This window comes from Dasypus novemcinctus, chromosome 30 (assembly GCF_030445035.2).
Source record: "Dasypus novemcinctus isolate mDasNov1 chromosome 30, mDasNov1.1.hap2, whole genome shotgun sequence".
Lineage (NCBI taxonomy): Eukaryota > Metazoa > Chordata > Mammalia > Cingulata > Dasypodidae > Dasypus > Dasypus novemcinctus.
Genome location: NC_080702.1, coordinates 15,373,086 through 15,392,805, shown reverse-complemented (window position 1 = coordinate 15,392,805; position 19,720 = coordinate 15,373,086).

Below are 19,720 nucleotides of genomic sequence, written 5' to 3'. Positions count from 1 at the left end.
TATCCATAAACAGTGAATATTCTTCCATTTATTTAGTTCTCCTTTGATTTCCTTGAACAGTGTTGTACTTTTCTGTGTACAGTTCATTTACATCTTTAATTAAATTTATTCTTAAGTAATTGATACTTTTCATTGCTATTGTAAATGGGATCTTATTGATTTCCTCCTCAGATAGTTCATTAGTGGGTTACAGATATACTACTGATTTTTGTGCATTTGATCTTATAACCTGTGTCTTTACTGATCACATTTATAAGTTCTAAGAGCTTTATTGTAGATTTCTTAGGGCTTCCTATATTTAGGATCATGTCATCTGCAAATAGTGAAATTTTTACTTCTTCCTTTACAATTTGGGTGTTTTTTAAAAAAATCTTTTTCTTTTCTAAGTGCTCAACCAAATATTTCTAACAGAATGTTAAATAAGAGTGGTGAAAGTGGGCATCCTTGTCTTGTTTCAGATATTAGAGGGAAAGCTTTTAGGATTTCACCATTGAAAACTATGTTCCTTGTTAGTTTTTCAAATACACCCTTTATCATTTTGAAGAAGTTTCCTTCTATTCATATCTTTTACAGTGTTTTTATCAGAAACGTGTGCTGTATTTTTTCAAATGCTTTTTCTGCATTTTTGCAGCTCTGTTTATGTGGTATATTACATAGATTTTCTTATGTTGGACCATCCTGGCTCACCAGTCTTGAAACTCGCTTGGTCATGGTGAATAATTCATTTAATGTGTTGTCAAAAATGATTACCAAGTATTTTATTGAGAATTTTAGCATCTAGGTTCATTAGAGTTTGGTCTATAATTTTCCTTTCTCTTTCATCTTTGGCTTTGGTATTATGGTGATGTTGGCATCATAGAATGACTTAGGCAAAGTTCCTCAACATCTTTATTTTGGAAGAATTTAAGCAGGAATTGTGTCATTTCTTTCCAGAATGTTTAGTATAATTTACCTGTGAAGCTTGTCTTGTCCTAGACTCTTCTTAGTTGGGAAATTTTGATGTCTAAATCTGTTTCATTACTTGTGATTGATCTGTTGGATTCATATTCTTTCATCAATGAAGTCTGCTTGTGTGTCTCTAGGAATTTGTCCATTTCCACTAAATTACCCGTCTTGTTGGCATACAATTTTTCAAATAATCCTCTTATGATACTCTTTATTTCTGTGGGGTCAGTAGTGATAGCATCTTCCTCACTTCTTATTTTATGTGTTTGCATCTTCTTTTTTTCTTTTGTTAGTCTGAAGTTTATCAATTTTATTAATCTTCTCAAGAAATTGGCTTTGGCTTTGTTTATGTTTTCTAGTGCACTCTTAGTTTCAATTTTATTTAGCTCTGCTCTAATCTTTGTTATTTCCTTCTTTCTGCTTGCTTTGTGTTTATTTTGTTGTTCTTTTTCTAAGTCCTCCAGGTTGCTGACAGGTGTTTGATTTTAGCTCTTTCTTCTTTTCCAATATAGGCATTTATGGGTATGAATTTCCCTCTCAGCACTGCTTTTTTTGCAGCACATAAGTTTTGATATTTTTTTGTTGTCATTGTCATGTTTCTGATAGTTATTGATTTCTTTTGAATTTCCTCCTTGACCCACTGATTGTCTGAGTTGTTTTTTAAATGAATTTTTATTTATTTTTAAAAGATACTTAGATTACATGAAATGTTGCATAAAAATTATATAAGGGATTCCCATATACCACCCTCCCCACATGTGCCCCTTTTCCCCACATTAACAATTTCTTTCATTAGTGTGGTATATTCATTGCACATGAGGAACACACTTTGGATTATTAACACATAGCATGGATTATAGTTTACATTATAGTTTACACTCTCTCCCACTCTGCTCTGTAGGTTATGGCAGGATATATAATGGGCTGTGTCTGACTTGCAGTGTCATACAGGACAATTCCAAGTACTGAAAGTGCCCCAATTTTACACCTCTTTTACTCTCTCCCTGCATTCAGCATCTCCAGTGGCCACTTATCCATATCAATGATATAATTTCTTCCATTGCTAGAATCACAATAAATCTATAGTAGAACACCAGTAAGACCACACTAATCCATATTTTATTCCCCAATCCTGAGGATTCTGGGATAGTGATGCCCAATCCACCTCTAATTGAGAGGGGTTTTTGCTCCCATATGACTGATGGATGGGACTCTCTTGCTTGCTGTTGTAGACTCTATTCCTTGGTGTAGATGTTGTCCACCTTACCTCCTTGTTAGTTATCCTTGATGAATCCAATGAACTGGAGATTAGGTGTTGCAATTCTGCTGTGGTTCAGGGACCACCTGGCAAATGGACATCCAAGAGATTAAAGTTTCTTGGACATACATTTACCAACTCTGCTGCCAACTGTAGGTTCAATAAATGGGACAGAAGAGGTACATGTAGAGAAGTCACATCTGAGTCCAGTTCTGTCACACTCAGGTGCACAAATTCTAAAATAGGGCCCACTGGCAAGGCACCAAAATCTGTAGCTATCTGCCATAACCATAGGATGTAGTATTCTCAAAGCCCTCAGGAGTCCCACTATTTGGGATAGTATCTACTTTGGCTGTTTATGATATCCTGCTGAGATGTGCATAAGCATTGCTTCTCTGGTGACCTCCCAACACATTTAAAGTCTCATAGTCATATGTACTCATTTGTCTTTACCATATACCCTTTTCATTCAAGGTCTTTTTCCAGTTGCATCACCAGCTGGTGCTTGGTAGTAATCCCTCAATGCCAGGGAGGCTCATGCCACATGTTGGGAGGAATGTAATGTTTTCGTATGCTAAGTTTGGCTTACAGAGTGACCACATTTGAACAAAATGGTGGTTCTCAGGTGGTAACTCTTGAGCACCCTACAGCATTAGGCTAAGTTGCAATTTCAAGAACAAAAGGCTCATAAGCATAGTCATCAATATTAAGGGCCCATCAATGGGACTATCCTCCTTTAGTCATTGCCCCTGTACCTGGGGAATTGTTACTGTTCCATTAGAGAATGTGGCAGGACTCCTGAGAATGGGAATTCTGTATTCTTTGAGTTCTGTGAATTCCTACCCTTGGTGGCATTTGAACATATTTATATACATTGCGGGTATACCCAGGTGAACTTCCTCCCATGTATTTTCCCATCACTGACACCCCATGCCGCTGGTCCTCCCTTGCCACTTTTGTAAACCATTCTGTGATCCAAAATTTCTTCAAAAATGAAGCCATGAATACTGCAAATTCAATTAATGGGAAAATGAAATAGTAATGATAGGTTTAAACACAGAACATAAAATACATAATTTAGAAAAACTAAAAGTAAAAAAGAAAAAATTGCAGGTTTAAGAAAATGAGGGAAACGGACTTTGGCCCAGTGGTTAGGGCGTCCGTCTACCATATGGGAGGTCCGCGGTTCAAACCCCGGGCCTCCTTGACCTGTGTGGAGCTGGCCATGCGCAGTGCTGATGCGTGCAAGGAGTGCCGTGCCACGCAAGGGTGTCCCCCGCGTGCGGGAGCCCCACACGCAAGGAGTGCGCCCATGAGGAAAGCCGCCCAGCGTGAAAAGAAAGTGCAGCCTGCCCAGGAATGGCGCCGCCCACACTTCCCGTGCCGCTGACGACAACAGAAGCGGACAAAGAAACAAGACGCAGCAAATAGACACCAAGAACAGACAACCAGGGGAGGGGGGAAATTAAATAAATAAATAAATCTTTAAAAAAAAGAAAATGAAAAATATTTGAAATATTTTTGATGTTTTTTTCATCCCTAAAATAAATGTTGTCCTGTATGTACAGGGGCAGTTTCTTCCATTTCTTCTTCATTGTCTTTTTTATCATTATTTCTTAAAAGAAGTTTTAAGTCATAGTAAAGTCACATACAGTATATAGGTGACTCCCATATACCCAACATTCTTCCTTTTCCCCTTCCCTATTACTGAACTTTTTACATTTGCATCATACATTTGTTGCAACTGATGTACAATTATTAAAACATATCTACTAACCATGCTCAGTATTTTACATTATGGTTTATAACTTAGACTTACACTATTATAAATTTTTGATGAAATTTAACATGGCCTGTATCCATCATTGCAAGATCATGCAGAACATTTCTACTGCCCCCTAACTACCCTCTCTTGCATCTGTGCTATTCCTCCCTCCCTCTCCCATGAGGGCCCAACATCAACCACCAGGTTCATTACTTGAAGGTTGAGATTCATAGATACTTGAGGTAAAGCTGGGGTTTGACACACTACTCTGTCCTCCCCTATTAGAAATCACCCATGCTCTCAAAAGACAACCTCCCCTCTGAGAACATACCAGGCCTCCCTAGTATGTGAGTCCAATGCCTTCCATGTGTCTCCTCCCACTGATAACACACTATGACAAAATGATAACATGCATATTCAGAAGACTGCCCCATATGCACCCTGTCCCAAATGCCCCTCCATCCAACACTCTATACCAGTAGCCCTTGCCAAAAGTTTTCTCAACATTGTAATTTGAAGCACATACCCACCAATCCCTTGTGTTCACCTTCTCCCTCCCACAACCCTCGACCAGTTCAATTAATTGTCTTACCCATTTTCCCCACCCTAGAACTTTGTCAAGTTTGCACCACCCAACCCAATAGTATCCCTACACTCTTGTCATATCCCTTCACTGCAAAACTATTCACTTCTACCTTATCATAGATTTCATGCGTGTGGGCCTTGGTTCAGAACCTTCTCCCTATTTCCTGTAAACCTATCTTCTGGACTCCAGCTCTCTGAATTCACTCAGTTTGCTTAATTCCTATCAGAGAGGTCATGTCATGTTTTTCCTTCAATGCCTGACTTGCTTCACTCAACATAAGGTCCTCAAGATTCATCCAAGTTATCCTAGTCCCTCTTACAGGGGAGTAATAGTTCATTGAATGTATGTACCACAGTTTCTTTATCCATTCATTTGTTGATGAGCATTTGGGTTTATTCCAACTATTGGAAGTAGTGTTTAAGGCCAGTGTAAACTATGGTGTGCATATATCTGTTCATGTTCTTGCTTTCAATTCTTCTGGGAACATAAACAGTAATGGAATTTCTGGATCATATGGTAGTTCTATAGTTTTTTGAGGAACTGCCAAGCTCTCCTCCACAATCACTAAACCATTATACATTCCCACCAGCAGTGGATGAGGGTTCCCATTCCTCCACATCCTCTCTAACACTTTCAGTCCTCTGATTTTTTATATTCATCAGTTTAATGGGTATAAAGTGGTATCTCATTGTATTTTTTATTTATATTTCACTAGTAGCTTGTGACCTTTAGTATCTTCAATGTGCTCTTCACCCAATATTTCTTTTTCAGAGAGTATCTTTTCAAGTCACTTGTCAATTTTTTGAATGGGTTGTTGGTATTTTTATTTTTGCAGTGTAGGATTTCTTTATATATGCTGGATATTAGGCTCCTATCACTTATATGCTTTCCAAATATTTTCTCCCATTTGGTAAGCTGCTTTTTTACTTTCTTGATAACCTCCTTTGAGGTGCAAATGTTTTTAATTTTGAGGTGATCCCATTTATATCTTTTTTCTTTCTTGCTTGTGTTTTGGGCGTGAAGTTCATGAAACCATTTCCTATTACAAGGTCCCATAGATGCTTTCCTACATTATCTTCCAAGTCTTTATGTCTTGGCTCTTATATTTAGATCTTAGAACCATCTTGAGTTTATTCTTGTATAAGGTGTGAGGTGATATTCCTCTCTCATTCTTTTTGATATGGATTTCCAGTTCTCCAAGCACCATTTTTTTTAGGAGACCATGCTCTCCCCATTGAATGAGCTTGATGGACTTGTCAAATATCAGATGACTGTGTATGTGAGGAACTATATCAAAACTCTGGATTCAGTTCAATTGGTCAGTGTGTCTATCCTTGTGACAGTATCATGCCGTCTTGAACACTTTAGCTTTCTAATGTGTTTTAAAGTCTGATTTCATTTTTTTTCTTTTAAAATAAGTCTTTGGCTATTCAGGGCCTCTTGCCTGTCCAGATAAATTTCACAATAAATTTAGTTTTTGCAATGCAGTAAAAATTGCTGTCTTCATTTTTATTGCATTAAATCTATAGATTAGTTTGGGTAGGATAGACATTTTAATGATGTTTAGTCTTCCTATCCAAGAACATGGAATATTCTTCCATTTATTTAAGTCATCTTTGATTTCCTTAACAGTGTTATGTAGTTTTCTGTGTATACATCATTTATATCTTCAGTTAAATTTATTCCTATGTATTTCATTCTTTTAGTTACTATTGTAAATGGTATTTTTTTTTCTTGAATCCACCTCAGATTGCTCATTATTGGTATACAGAAATGCTACTGATTTTTGTGCATTGATCTTTTAACTTGTGACTTTACTGAACTCATTTATAAGTTCTAGAAGCTTTGTTGTAGATTTCTCAGAACTTTCTTTGTATAGGATCATGTTGTCTGCAAATAGGGAAATTTTGACTTCTTACTTTCCAATTTGAATGCCTTTTATATCTTTTTCTATCTTAAGTGCTTGAGAAAGTACTTCTAAAACAATGTTAAATAGGAGTAATGATAGTGGGCATCCTTGTCTTGTTCCAGATACTAGAGGGAAAGCCTTTAGGATTTCACCATTGCATATAATGTTAGCTGTGGTTTTTTTCCATATATACCCTTTATCGTGTTCAGAAAATTTCCTTCTCTTCCTATATTAGTGGGTTTTTTTTTTTAAATCAGGAAAGGGTGCTGTATTTTGTCAAATGCTGTTTCTGCACCTATAGAGATAATTATGTAATTTTTTTTCTTTTGATCTATTTATATGGTGTGTTACCGTGATTTTCTTATGTTGAACCACCCTTGCATACCCAGGATGAAACTCACTCGGTCATGGTGTATAATTCATTTTTTGTTGAATATGATTAGCAAGTATTTTATTGATAATTTTAGCATATAGATTCATTAGAGAGAATGATCTGTAATTTTTCTCTCAGGTAGCATATTTAGCTTTGGTTAGGGTAATATTGGCATCATAGAATGAATTAGGCAATGTTCTTTCTACTTCTATTTTTTGGAAGAGTTAAAGTGGGATTTGTGTTCGTTCTTTCTGGAATGTTTGTTAGAATTCACCTGTGAAGCTGTCTGGTCCTGGGCTCTTCTTATTTGGGAGACTTTTGATAACTGATTCTATATCTTTACTTGTGATAGTTCTGTTAATTCTTTTGTCAAGGTAAGCTGCTTGTGTGTTTGTAAAAAATCATCCATTTCCTCTAAATTATTCTTCTTGTTGGCATATAAATTTTCACAGTATCTTATGATACTCTATTTCTGTGGGATGACTGGTGATATGCCCTTCCTTTCTTCTTCTTTTGTGTGTTTGCATCTTCTCTCTCTTTTTCTTTGGTAGTCTAGGTAAAGGGTTGTCAATTTTATTGATCTTCTCAAAGAACCAGCTTATGGTTTTATTTTTTCTTGTGCTTTCTTACTTTCTTTTTCATTCATTTCTGTTGTAGTCATTGTTATTTCCTTCTTTCTACTTCATTTGGGGTTAGTTTGTTTATATTTTTCTAATTCCCCCAGGTGTGCTGTTAGGTCTTTGATTTTAGCTCTTCTTATTTGATATATGCATTTATGACTTTCAATTTTCTTCTCATTACAGCTTTTGCTGCATCCCAAAGATTTTGATGTGTTGTCTTGTAATTTTCATTTATTTCAAGTTAGGTACTGATTTCTTTTGAAATTTCCTCCTTGACCCACTGTTTGTTTAAAAGTGTATTGTTTAACTTCCATCTTTGTTTCTAATCTGGTTCTCTGGATCTTTCTGATTTCCAGCTTCATTCCACTGTTTTCATAGAAATTACTTTGTATATTTTTCAGTCTTTCTGAATTCCTTGAGAATTTTTCTGTGGCCTAGCATTTGGTCTATCTTAGAGAATGATCCATATGCATTTGAGAAGAATGTATATCCTGCTGTATTTGGATGTAGTGTTCTGTATATGTATATTATGTCCAGGTCCTCTAATATATCATTCAAAGTCTTTGCTTCTTTACTGATTTTCTCTGAAGATGTTCTGTCTAATGGGTAATGGTATATTAAGTTACCCCACTATAATTGTAGAGGCATCTATTTCTCCACTTAGTTTTTCCAGTATTTACCTCATGTATTTTGAGGTGGTCTGGTTAGGTGCATAAATGTCTGTGATTGTTCTTTCCTCTTGAAAGATATCCCCTTTTATTATTATACTGCATCCATTTTTGTCTCTTACAATAGTTAGTTTTGCATTTAAAGTCTATTTTGTATTATATAAATATAGCTACTCCCACCATTTTTAAGTTATTGTTTCCTTGTAAGATTGTTTAATGGTCATTCATTTTCAACTTCCTTGAGTTCCTGGGTCTAAGGTGGGTTTCTTGTGGACAGCATAAGGGTGGATCATATTTCCTTATCCATTCTGCCAACCTGTGTCTCCTGACTGGTTATTTTTATCCATTAACATTCAGTATTATCACTCTCAAGGAATTACTTCCATTCACCATATTTTCTTTGGTTTATGTATGTCATATATTATTTCTTTTTCCTTTTTCCTTGTTATTACACTCACCTCCAACTCTCACCTGTTTTTTCCTTTCAATATGCAGAGATCCTTTTAGTGTTTCTTGAAGGGCATACTCTCTTAATTTCTGTTTATCTTTGAATATTTTGAACTTTCAATTTTTAAATGCCAACATTGGTGGATAGAGAATTCTTGGCTGGAAATTTTTTCATTTAGTACCTTAAATATGTCCTGCCGCTGCCTTCTTGCCTCCATTGTTTCAGATGAGAAATAGCACTTAATCTTATTGGGCTTCCCTTGGATACAATGGTCCTCTTTTCTCTTGCTGCTTTCAGTATTTTCTTTTCTTGACCATTGTACAGTTTTACAAGTATATGTCTTGGAATAGACATGTTGGGATTTATACACTTTGTTGTGTGCTGCACTTCCTGGTCATGTACATCCATCTCCCTCAAAAGGGTTGGGAAGTTTTCAGCCATATTTCTCCCAACACTCCTTCTGTCCCCTTTTTCTCTCTCTTCTCCCTGCGATGCTTATAATGCCTATGTTTGTGGATTTTGTGTTGTTGTTCAAATCCCTAAGTCCCTGCAGGACTTTTTCTTTTTATCTATCTCTTCTTTTTGATTTCAGATGTACTGTCTTCCACATCACTAATTCTTTCCTCTGCCTGTTCAAATATGCTGTTATATGCTTCCTTTGTACTTTTGATTTCTTGGATTGTGCCATTCACCACCTTCATGTCTGTTATCATTTTACTTATGTTTCAATTTCTTCAGTATGTTTTCCCAGTGTCTTCTGAATATCCTTAATCTCTTCCTTCACTTCATTAAGTTAGTCCATGATATTTTTTTTGGATAGTGCCAATTAGTTGTTCACTGTTCTGCATCTCTTCCTGGTTTTTAGTTTCTTCATTGGACTGGGCCATGACTTCCTGTTTCTTAGTGTGATTTGTACTGTTTTATTGCTGTCCCATCATCTTTTTATATTGGTAGGTTTTTTCAGTTGATTAGTTTCTCTCACTATCAGATTTTATTTAGTTGCTGTTTTTGTGTATGTGTTAACTTTTCTTTTTGGTACTTTTTTCTTCTTATTCTATTTCCTTGCTGAAATCTATGTTCCCTTAAAAGAAAAGATTAGGGCCAGAGAAAGCAAAGGAGGTAAGAAAAGAGAAAGGACAATAGTAATAATAATAGTAAAAGTTAGAAGAGGAACCATATAAGACTTAAGAAAATTTATATTTAACTCATGTAAGCAGTGTAGAGTAATAGGAATAAAAAATGTATTCTAACAATGAAATGGGAAATCAAATAGAGAAAAATATATAGGATATATTAAAAGCCAGAATGATGAGAAGAGAGGGGAAGAGAAAAAGATAAAAAGGAAAATAAATGTTAATAAAAGGAAAAACAGATGAGATAGAAAAAAAAAAAACCAGGAAGATTGAGGACTGAAAAAAGAGAGTTGGAATGTAAGAAGAACAGAAAATAGAAGATAGAAAGATGAGGGACAGAAAAGAGATAGTTTTGGTAGACAAAATGGGTAACCCATAAAAGGGGAAACCAAGGAAGAGTTAACACAGCAAACAAGAAAAAAGCAGCAGCACCTACTTTTTTTTTTTTTAAAGGAGGGAAGGAGAAGAGGAAAGGAAAAGAAAATGAACAAAAACAAGCAAGCAGTCAAACAAAAACTAAGGTAAAATAGCCTTCCATCTCAGTCCCCTGAGGAGCTTCTCATGCTGCTAGTGTTCACCAACCAATTACACTGCTACCTGCCCTTTCTTCAGGTTTTAAAGTAAGTTTAAGCAAGCAAACTAAGTTAAATTTTGAAAATGTACCCTTTTTAGGAAAAAATAAGAGATCCAAGAAAAGCTAATAAATTAAGGTCTATGTTTTCCCTGTCCCAAAGTAACAGCTGGATATTTGATATCCTGATGGAAAATTACTCTAAGAGGAGCCTGCTATCAAACTAGGGACTTTGTGTATTCAAGGTGAAAGTCTTACATTGAGCTAAATTTTCTCATTGGGTCATTTAGCTCTTCAGAAAGCTATCCACTCTCTTTTCCTTAGTTTTTTACTCCTTGCCATTGGGTAGATAACTGTTGATTAGGAGCCTGTCTGTTCCTGCCCTTTTTCTCTTCTTTTTGCTTTCTCTCCCAGGGTGGCAGTATGCAACAGTCTGTGTGAACAGATACCCCCTCACCTCTCCTTGTCAGATTGGGTTCCTTTCTGAAATTTAAAGGGAATCCTGATGGCCAAACTTGACAGGAAAATTACTCTCAATCCTCTTCCAGACCCCCCCTTCCTCCCAGGTTACCCTAAATAATTTCTTGGAAGCTTATTAAGCACTTCCTACTGCCTGCCTCCCTTAGGGGAGTTGAAATTTTGATCCTTTTCACCACAGAGCTAGTCGATTGGCTTACTCTGCTCTCTCTCAGGCCAATTTTCTCTATCCCAGGGTGGTTAAGTAAATCAGGCAGCCTCAGTAGATTTGCCTCTCCCTTCTTCTTTGTGTAGTCTTTAGCTGGCTGGTATGCTCCCCAAAGCTCAAAGGGGGTCCAGGCAACCAAGCCCACAGAAAAGAAACCCCTCCCACCTTTCATCATAATCCTCCCACTCTTGGAGAACACTCCCTCCTGCTGGTGGTTGGTGGGAATTGGGACTTCCAGGGTTTTTTTTTGCCTTGAGGGTGGGGCTTAATCATCCCTCATTTCCTGCCACAGGGGTGAGAAATCTTTGTTTTACCTTGAGCCATTTATCTTTGTCCAGCTTCCTCCAGATAAATGCTCTTAAGCTCCTGTTCTTTGTTTCCCAGAACAGCTCACTTGCGCAGGATCTTGCCTGCACTCAGCGATTTTGTGTGGGAGAGATAGTGAGTGTCCACTTAAACTGATGCCATCTTGCTGCCTCCCCCTTGGGCTGTCTTTTATCTGTGTCATTTCCAGTAGACCAATTATCCTGGTGTCAGATTATGATTAGTGGTGTATGTCTGTCATTTGGGACAGGAAAAGTGTCTTTTACTTGTTGAAGAAAACCTTTGGTATAATGCATTTAAGGAGTTGCAAATTGGGTCATATCATGGTGTGACAATAAGTGATCAGTTCTCAATTTTATTCCCAGAGACAAGTCTGCTTTTAACAATTTCATACGGGTTGGGTTTGTTTCCCGAAAGGAATGCTATGAGTAAACATGAGGGCCGAAAGTAAAATTTTGGGCCAGAGAAGGCCAGGTTCTTCAATTAACTTAGACAGATTTAATTTAAATTTATAATTACAGTTCTTTTATTTGTGATTGCTTTCACATGAAAATGTGAAAGAGCATTTTATAAAATTTCAGACTCTATCATTTCTGGGTGAACCTCTATCTTAATGATGGCAAGCATACATGGGAGTAAAATGGCAGAAAAGAGGTAATTTACTTGTTCATAATTTTCCACTGGCATACCAGAAGAAGTGAAAATCCCTGTTTCCATAGCATGCTGAAATAATAAGTTATAACAAAAGCATATATGCTATCAGTATAAATGAATTCTCTTTCAGATAGAAAGCAAGAATGGGTAAGAGAATAGAGTTCATCCTCTTTGGCAGAAAAAATTGAAGAAGGCTACCTAATTCTATCAGTATGTGGTAACTACATAGTCTTTTTGGAATGTACCATTTAAATTTTCAGTACAAGAAGCATTAACAAATAGAATGACATTGGGTTTGATCATAAGAGCATGTAGGGAGTTAATTTTTTAAATCAATTTATTGAAGTATATCACGCATGCATAAACATACATAAACAATAAGTGCATAATAATAGTTGAGTACTTAGAAAACAAACGTATGTAACATCATACAGGACTCTCCTAACACACCCTACCACCAATAACTTGCATTGTTGTTAAACCTTTTAATTAATGATTAAAGAGCATTGTCAAAATATTACTACTAACCAAAGTATATTTACCCCAACCAATCCTATTATTATCTTTATATCATTTATATATGAACATACATGAGCAATTAAGTGTATAGTAAAAGTTGTGAACTTACAAAGCAAATATGCATAACGTTATATGGGGTCCCATACATCAACCCACCACCAACACCTTGGATTGTTGTGAGATGTTTGTTACAAATTATGAAAGAATATTGTCAAAATCTTACTACAAATCATAGGCCTTATCTTACATTTAGTTTGTTTTTCCCACAACCCACCCTGTTATTATTTTTTAAATATATTTTTTATGACAGAAGTTTTAAAGTTATAAAACAATCATGCCCATGTGCGGAATTCCCAAACAGCACCTCTCCATCAACACACATTTGCTACAGATAAGATAATATCTGAATGTTACTATGTCCATAATGTACATTTGGCTCACATTTTCCATGCTGCCTCATTTTCAACACAGTACTTCTTTTGCATAGATGTAAGAATTTTATATTACTGCTAACCACAGTCCATAGGTCACTCCAGCTCTATTTGTCCCATTATTTTCATTCCCAACACTGTGCAGTAGTGATGTACATTTGCTCTAGCTTACAAAGGACATGCTTGCATCTGTACCATCAACCACAATTCTCACCCACCTCTTGGTATACTGTGCTATTCAGTTCCTAGATTATTCGCTCACATTCTGTCAGTTGTCTTTTACATACCTAGACTACCATTTTCAGCCACTTCCCCATTTATAAGCTAGTTGTTACTCACTGTGTTATCCACTCTACAGCTTTCCACACTTCTACAGTAAAGCTAATTAAAGCTTCTACATACATTAAACATCAGTAGTCCATCTCAGTCCTCCTCTTATCTCCTTTAAGATTCCACCACCTACCACCGGGTTTTGAAGATATTTTCCTACAGTTTCCTCTAGAAGTTTTATGGCTCTTTTATATTTGGGTTTTTGATCCATTTTGAGTTACTTTTTGGATAAGGTGTGAGATAGGTGTCTTTTTCCTTCTTTCGGCTATGGATACACAATTCTTTCAGCACCATTTATTGAATTGACTGTTCTGCCAAGCTGTGTGGGTTTGACAGGCTAGTCAAAAATCACTTGACCATACATGTGAGGGTCTGTTTCTGAGCCATAAATTGGTTCCATTGGTTTATAGGTCTGTCTTTATGCCAGTACCCTTGTGTTTTTACACTATAGCTAGGTAATACGATTTAAAGTCTGGAGATGAGGGTTTGCTTTTTCCTTTTTATGATGTTTCTGGCTATTCAGGACCCCTTACCCTTCCAAATAAATGTGATCATCTTGTTTTCAACTTTTTTTAATGCACGTGGATTTTTTTATTGGGATTGCATTGAATCTGTTTATCAATTTGAGTAGAATTGCCATCTTCATATTTATTCTTCCAGTCCATGAGCATGAAATGTTCTTCCAGTTATTTAGGCTATTTTTTATTTCTTTTAACATTGAGTTGCAGTTTTCTGAATACAAGGGCTTTATATTGTTGGTTATGTTTATTCCTGACTATTTTATATATCTGTCATATTTTATTTTCACCACTCTTTTGATACTTTTAGTTACTATTATTGATATAATCTTTATTTCTGAACTTTCTTCCAGGCTTCTCTCTCCCATTTTTCTTTACAGGTTCTAGCACACCCTTTAGTATTTCCTAAAATTCTGGCCTCTTGCTTAGAAATTCTCTCAGTTTCTGTTTATCTGGGAATATTCTAATCTCGCCCTCATTTTTGAAAGACAGTTTTGCTGGATATAAGATTCTTGGCTGGAAGTTTTTCTCTTGTAATATCTTAAATATATCTTTCCTCCATGGTTTCTGGTGAGAAATCAGCATTTAATCTTATTAGGTATTCCTTATATGTTATACATTGCTTTTCTCTTGCTCTTCTCAGAATTTTCTTTGTCTTTGGCATGCAGCATTATGATGAGTATGTGTCTCAGAGTTGGTCTATTTGGATTTTTTTGGATGAGAGTGTGTTGTGCTTCTGGGACATGGATATCTATTGCATTCAGTAGGCTGGGAAATTTTCTGCTATTATTTCTTCAAACATTCCTTCTGCCACTTTTCCCTTCTCTTCTTCATCTGGGATACATATGACATGTATATTTGCACTCTTTTTGCTGTCATTTAGTTCCCTGAGACCTTGTTTAATTTTTTCCATGCTTCATCTGTTCTTTTTTATGTTCACTTTCAGAGGCCATTTCTTCAAGGTCGCCAATCCTTTCTTCTGACTCCACAAATCTGCTATTATATGATTCCAGTGTTTTTTATTTTCATTTATTGCACCTTTCATTCCCATAAGCTCTGCTATTTTTCTATGTATGCTTTCAAATTCTTCTTTGTTCTCATCCAGTGTCTTTTTAATATCCTTAATCTCTTTAGTCATCTCATTGAATTTATTAAGGAGATTTGTTTGAACATCTACAATTAGTTGTCTCAACTCCTTTGTGTCATCTGGAGGCTTATCTTCTTTAACTGGGTCATAGCTTCCTGTGTCTTGGTGTGGATAATAATTTTTGTTGGTGTCTTGGCATCTGGGTTACTAGAGTATTCATTCTGGATTGCCAAACCATCACTTTCTCCCCCATTTTGGGGAAGTGCCGCTTTCAACTCCAGCCACCGAACAACTCCTAAGGCAGCTTATATCTCCAGTGGGGATGGGCACTGGGCTGCATGGTGTGGAGTACTCTACTTATGAGTCTTCTCTGCAGATGGCCAGTTTCCTCCCATTCCTTCAAATGTGTTGCAGGATGGTCTTCTGGTCCCTGGAGCTCCCAAATAGGTGCTTCAACTAGCTCCAGATACCTCTGGGTGCTTACTAACTGCCCCATAGCAGGAGTTGACTCTAGGAGCTCCTTACTCTGCTGCCATCTTGCTGGTATTTCTTGGAGTTGTTAATTTTGAAGTTAGCAGTTTACAGTATGAGTTTATCCCCTCATTGCATAAAGGTAGCAGAGTAGCAAGGCAAGAACATTGCATTATATTAGGAGATTAAGAGGTGAAGTAGAAGGATCTCATAAGAAGTCAGTTTTCTCAAAAAATGTTACATCTGCACAGAGTTAATTTGGTAAAGGTTTAAGTAATTTTGCAGCTTAACACAGTTTGGATAAGCACAGGTAACTGTGCTCATAGGCTTGTAACTCTTGTTTTGCCAAAAAAATCTCAACAGCTTTCTCAAAAGAAATTAGAATAATTTCAAGTTATTCAACAAAGCAGCTATTAAAGTTCCACACCCTGAAAAAAAAATCTGCATTTAAAGAGCTCATGGACCCACCATACAAATGTTTCATACAAGATTCCCTAATCAAAAGAAAAGAAAACTATAAAATAATGAGAAAGATAGAAGATAATCTATGACCTGAAAATAAAGGGGTAAACCTCATAAAATAAGATGTATGCAAATAAAAATATGCATTATGAAAAATATCAAAACTAGTTGAATACATTACATAAAATTTCCAGAGTCACAAATCTAAACCAATATTCCTGAAATAATTATTGGTCTTGCTTTGTGTAAAATACTGATATAGTTAAAATAAATAACTAAATGATAAAAGTAGCTACCTTAGAAGTTAGAGTAAGTAAAATTAAACATTAGAGTGTAGACATATAAGTTAATAGAGCAGCAAAAAACAAATCATTTATAAATGGAAAAAAATAGAATAGCTAAGATTCAGATTAGCATTCTTAATAATTCTTTCTGCAATGAAGATAGTGTTCTATTTCTGCACAAGCTATTACCGAAGCCACAAGCAACATATAGCTATTGAGCACTTGAGATTTGTATACAATTACTTGAATATCTTTCTTCAATTTTGTGGGTCATATATCAAGAAATATAATTGTTAATCATCAGCTAATTCCATGTATATCTTATTGAGGAACTGCATAAATAATTTTGACAGTGGTTGCATCATTGTACATAACTACCAGCTGTGTACACAGATTCCAATTTCTCCACATCCTCACCAACAGTTGTTTTAGATTTTCAAAAAAGTATAACTAACCCAGCAGGTGTGAAGTGATATCACATTGTGGTGTTGATTTGCACATCCCTAATGACTAAGCATGTTGAGTATCATTTCATGTTGTTGTTATCCAATTTCATGTATTCCTTGGAGAAATGTCTATTGAATACTTTGCCCATTTTATATTAGGTTATTTGTCTATGTTAAATGGTAAGGGATTTTTAGAATATACATTCTGGATATTTGGCCCTTCTGAGATATGTGATTAGAAAGTATTTTCTCCCTTTTCACTTTCTGGAGAGGGTCCTTTGATGAAAAAGTTTTTAAATTTTTTGTGAAATACAGTCTGCCTATTTTTTTCTTTTGTTTCTACTTATTTTAATGTCATATCTAAGCATCAATTGGCACATCCAAAGTAATGAAGAATTACCCCTATATTTACTTGTATGAGCATTGTTGTTTTGCTGTATCATTTACCTCTCAAAATGACAATATTTTGTAAACATTGTAAGGTAAGGATCAAAATTCATGCTTTTTATTTGCATATCTAGTTGTTCCACCACCATACGGTAAAGACACTTCCTTTCTGAGTGCAAGACCTTGATGCTTTTTTGGGGGAAATTAATTGACCATAGATATATGGGTATATTTCTGAAGTATCCATTCTATTCCATTGTTTTAGATGTTTACCTTTATGCCAATATCATGCCATTTTAATAACTGTAGATTTGTATTATGCTTTCAAATATAGAATTTGATGTCTTCTAGTTTTGTTCTTCTTTTTCAGTATATTTTTACCTATTCAGGGTCTTCTGTAATTCCATGATTTCAAGTGTCAGCTTACATTTCTTTTAAAAAATGGGCTGTGAGATTTTGATAGGTATTGCTTTGTATTTCTGAATCTTTTGGGGGAGATTTCCACCTTGACTATATTAAATCTGCTATTCCATTAAATGGGATGTCTTTCCATTTATTTAGGTATCTTTAATTTCTTTCAGCAATATTTTATAGATATTTTATAAATCTTGCATACCTTGGATAAAATTATTTGTAGCAATTTATTATATTTGATGCCTTTCAAAATTATTTTTTCTTAAAAATTTTGGATTTCTTACAATTTGTTTGCCTACATACAACTGATTTATGCATGTTAATTTTTTACCCTAACACTTAACTGCGTTTCTTAGCTCTAATAGTTAGGGTGTGTGTGGGTGTATAAGTGTAAATAGGCACGTGTGGCCGCTATAGGTTTTTCTATATAATAAGATCGTGTCATCTCAAATCAGATAATTTTACTTCTTATTTTCCAATTTGCACCCCTTTTCCTTCTTTTTATGGCCAAGCTGATTTTACAGGAATATTGAGTACAATGTTTAATAGCAGAAAGTGAAAGTAAGCATCCTTGCCTTGTTACTGACCTTAGGAGGAAAGCTTCGGACTTTCTCCATTGTATATGATGCTGGCTTTTGATTATTCATAAATTCCCTTTATTAGGTTGAGGAAATTCCTTTCCATTTCTAGTGTGTTGATTGCATTTATCATGAAATGATATTGCATTTACCAAATGTTTTTCTGCATCAAACTAGAAATCATTTTTGTTACTCTAATATGGTTTAATACATTGGTTGATTTCTATATGTCAGCACATCCCTTGCCACCTTAAGCTAAACCCCACTTGGTCATGTTGTGTAATCCTATTAGTATTCTGCTAGATTTGGTTTGCTAGTATTTTGTTGAGTATTTTGGCATCTGTATTGAAGAGGGATAATTGTCTATAGATTCAGTACCTTTTACTGGCTTTCTTATAAGGTTAAGGCTGGACTGATAGAGTAACTTAGGATGTATTCCTTTCTCTTACATTTTTTGTAAGAGTTTGAGAAGGATTGGTGCTAATCCTTTATTTTTTATTTTTTAATATACTTTCTAACTTTTCTGTAAGATACCTAGATTATATAAATTTTACATAAAATATATGGGAGATTCTCATATGTCCCACTCCCTACCCCTCATACATTTTCCTACATTAACAGCACTCTTCAATCATGTGGTACATTTCTTACAATTGATGAACACATTTTGGAGCATTCTCCAGGATTGACCACATGCTAGGCCACAGATAACTCTAAATGAATTCAGAAAGATTGAAATTATACAGAGTATTTTCTTTGACCACAATGGAATGAAGCTGGAAATCTGTAAAGGGCTGAGAACCACATTACACAAAAAAGTATGAAGGTTATGTAACACACTCAAACAATGAACCAAGGAGGGAATCACAAAAGAAATCACAAATTCCTTGAATGAAAATGATAACACAACATATCAAAACCTGTGGGATGCAGCAAAGGCTGTACTGAGAGGGAAATTCATAGCTGTAAATACCTATATTATAAAAGAAGAAAGAGCTAAAACCAAAGACCTAACTGCACACCTAGAGGAATTAGAAAAATAACCAAAAACTAACCTGAAAACATGTAGAGGGAAGGACATAACAAAGATTAGAGCAGAGCTAAATGAAATTTCAAGAAAGTACCAGAAAAAATAAAACCAAAAGCTGGCTCTTTGAGAAGATTAATAAAATTGACAGTCACTTAGCTACACTAACAAAGAAAAAAGAGAGAAGATGCAAATTCTAATTCTTTAAATGTTTCATAGATTTCATCAACATAACCATTTTGTCTTGAAAATGTCCTTCATTAGGTACTGCTCATGTAATAGACATTCTTGCCACCCTATTAAAGAATGTAACATGACTCCTCAAGATGGAAATTCAATATTCTTTCGGTTATGATGTGGCTCTCTACCCACCAAGATAACACCCTTATTGATGAAACACTCTTCAAAATCTTCCAGGATGACCTCTTTTCAAATACTGACCCATGCCTGAACAATTCGGAAGCCTTCCTTGAATACTCAAATCCAATTTTATTGCCTATCCAAAGTTTATGAAAATCTCTGTGTTTCTACCAAAGCCTGTCCTACTAATAATACACTTTTCTTGACTGAACTCTTAACTCTAAAATTAAATCCAAATGGCCAGGTATCTTGTCTGTCTTATCTTTCACCATAAGAGTTTATCATATGAAGAAGCTCAGAAGCATTATTTGCAGAATGGAACACTGGTTTGGGTCTTTGTTATTTATTAAAGTCCAAGTTTAGGGATTAGCATTGATGGAAACCACTCATGAGGGAAGTAATTGAAGAGTTATGAAGAAGTGAGTGTCCAACCAATGAATGCTGGGGGTTATAGTGGATGTATATGT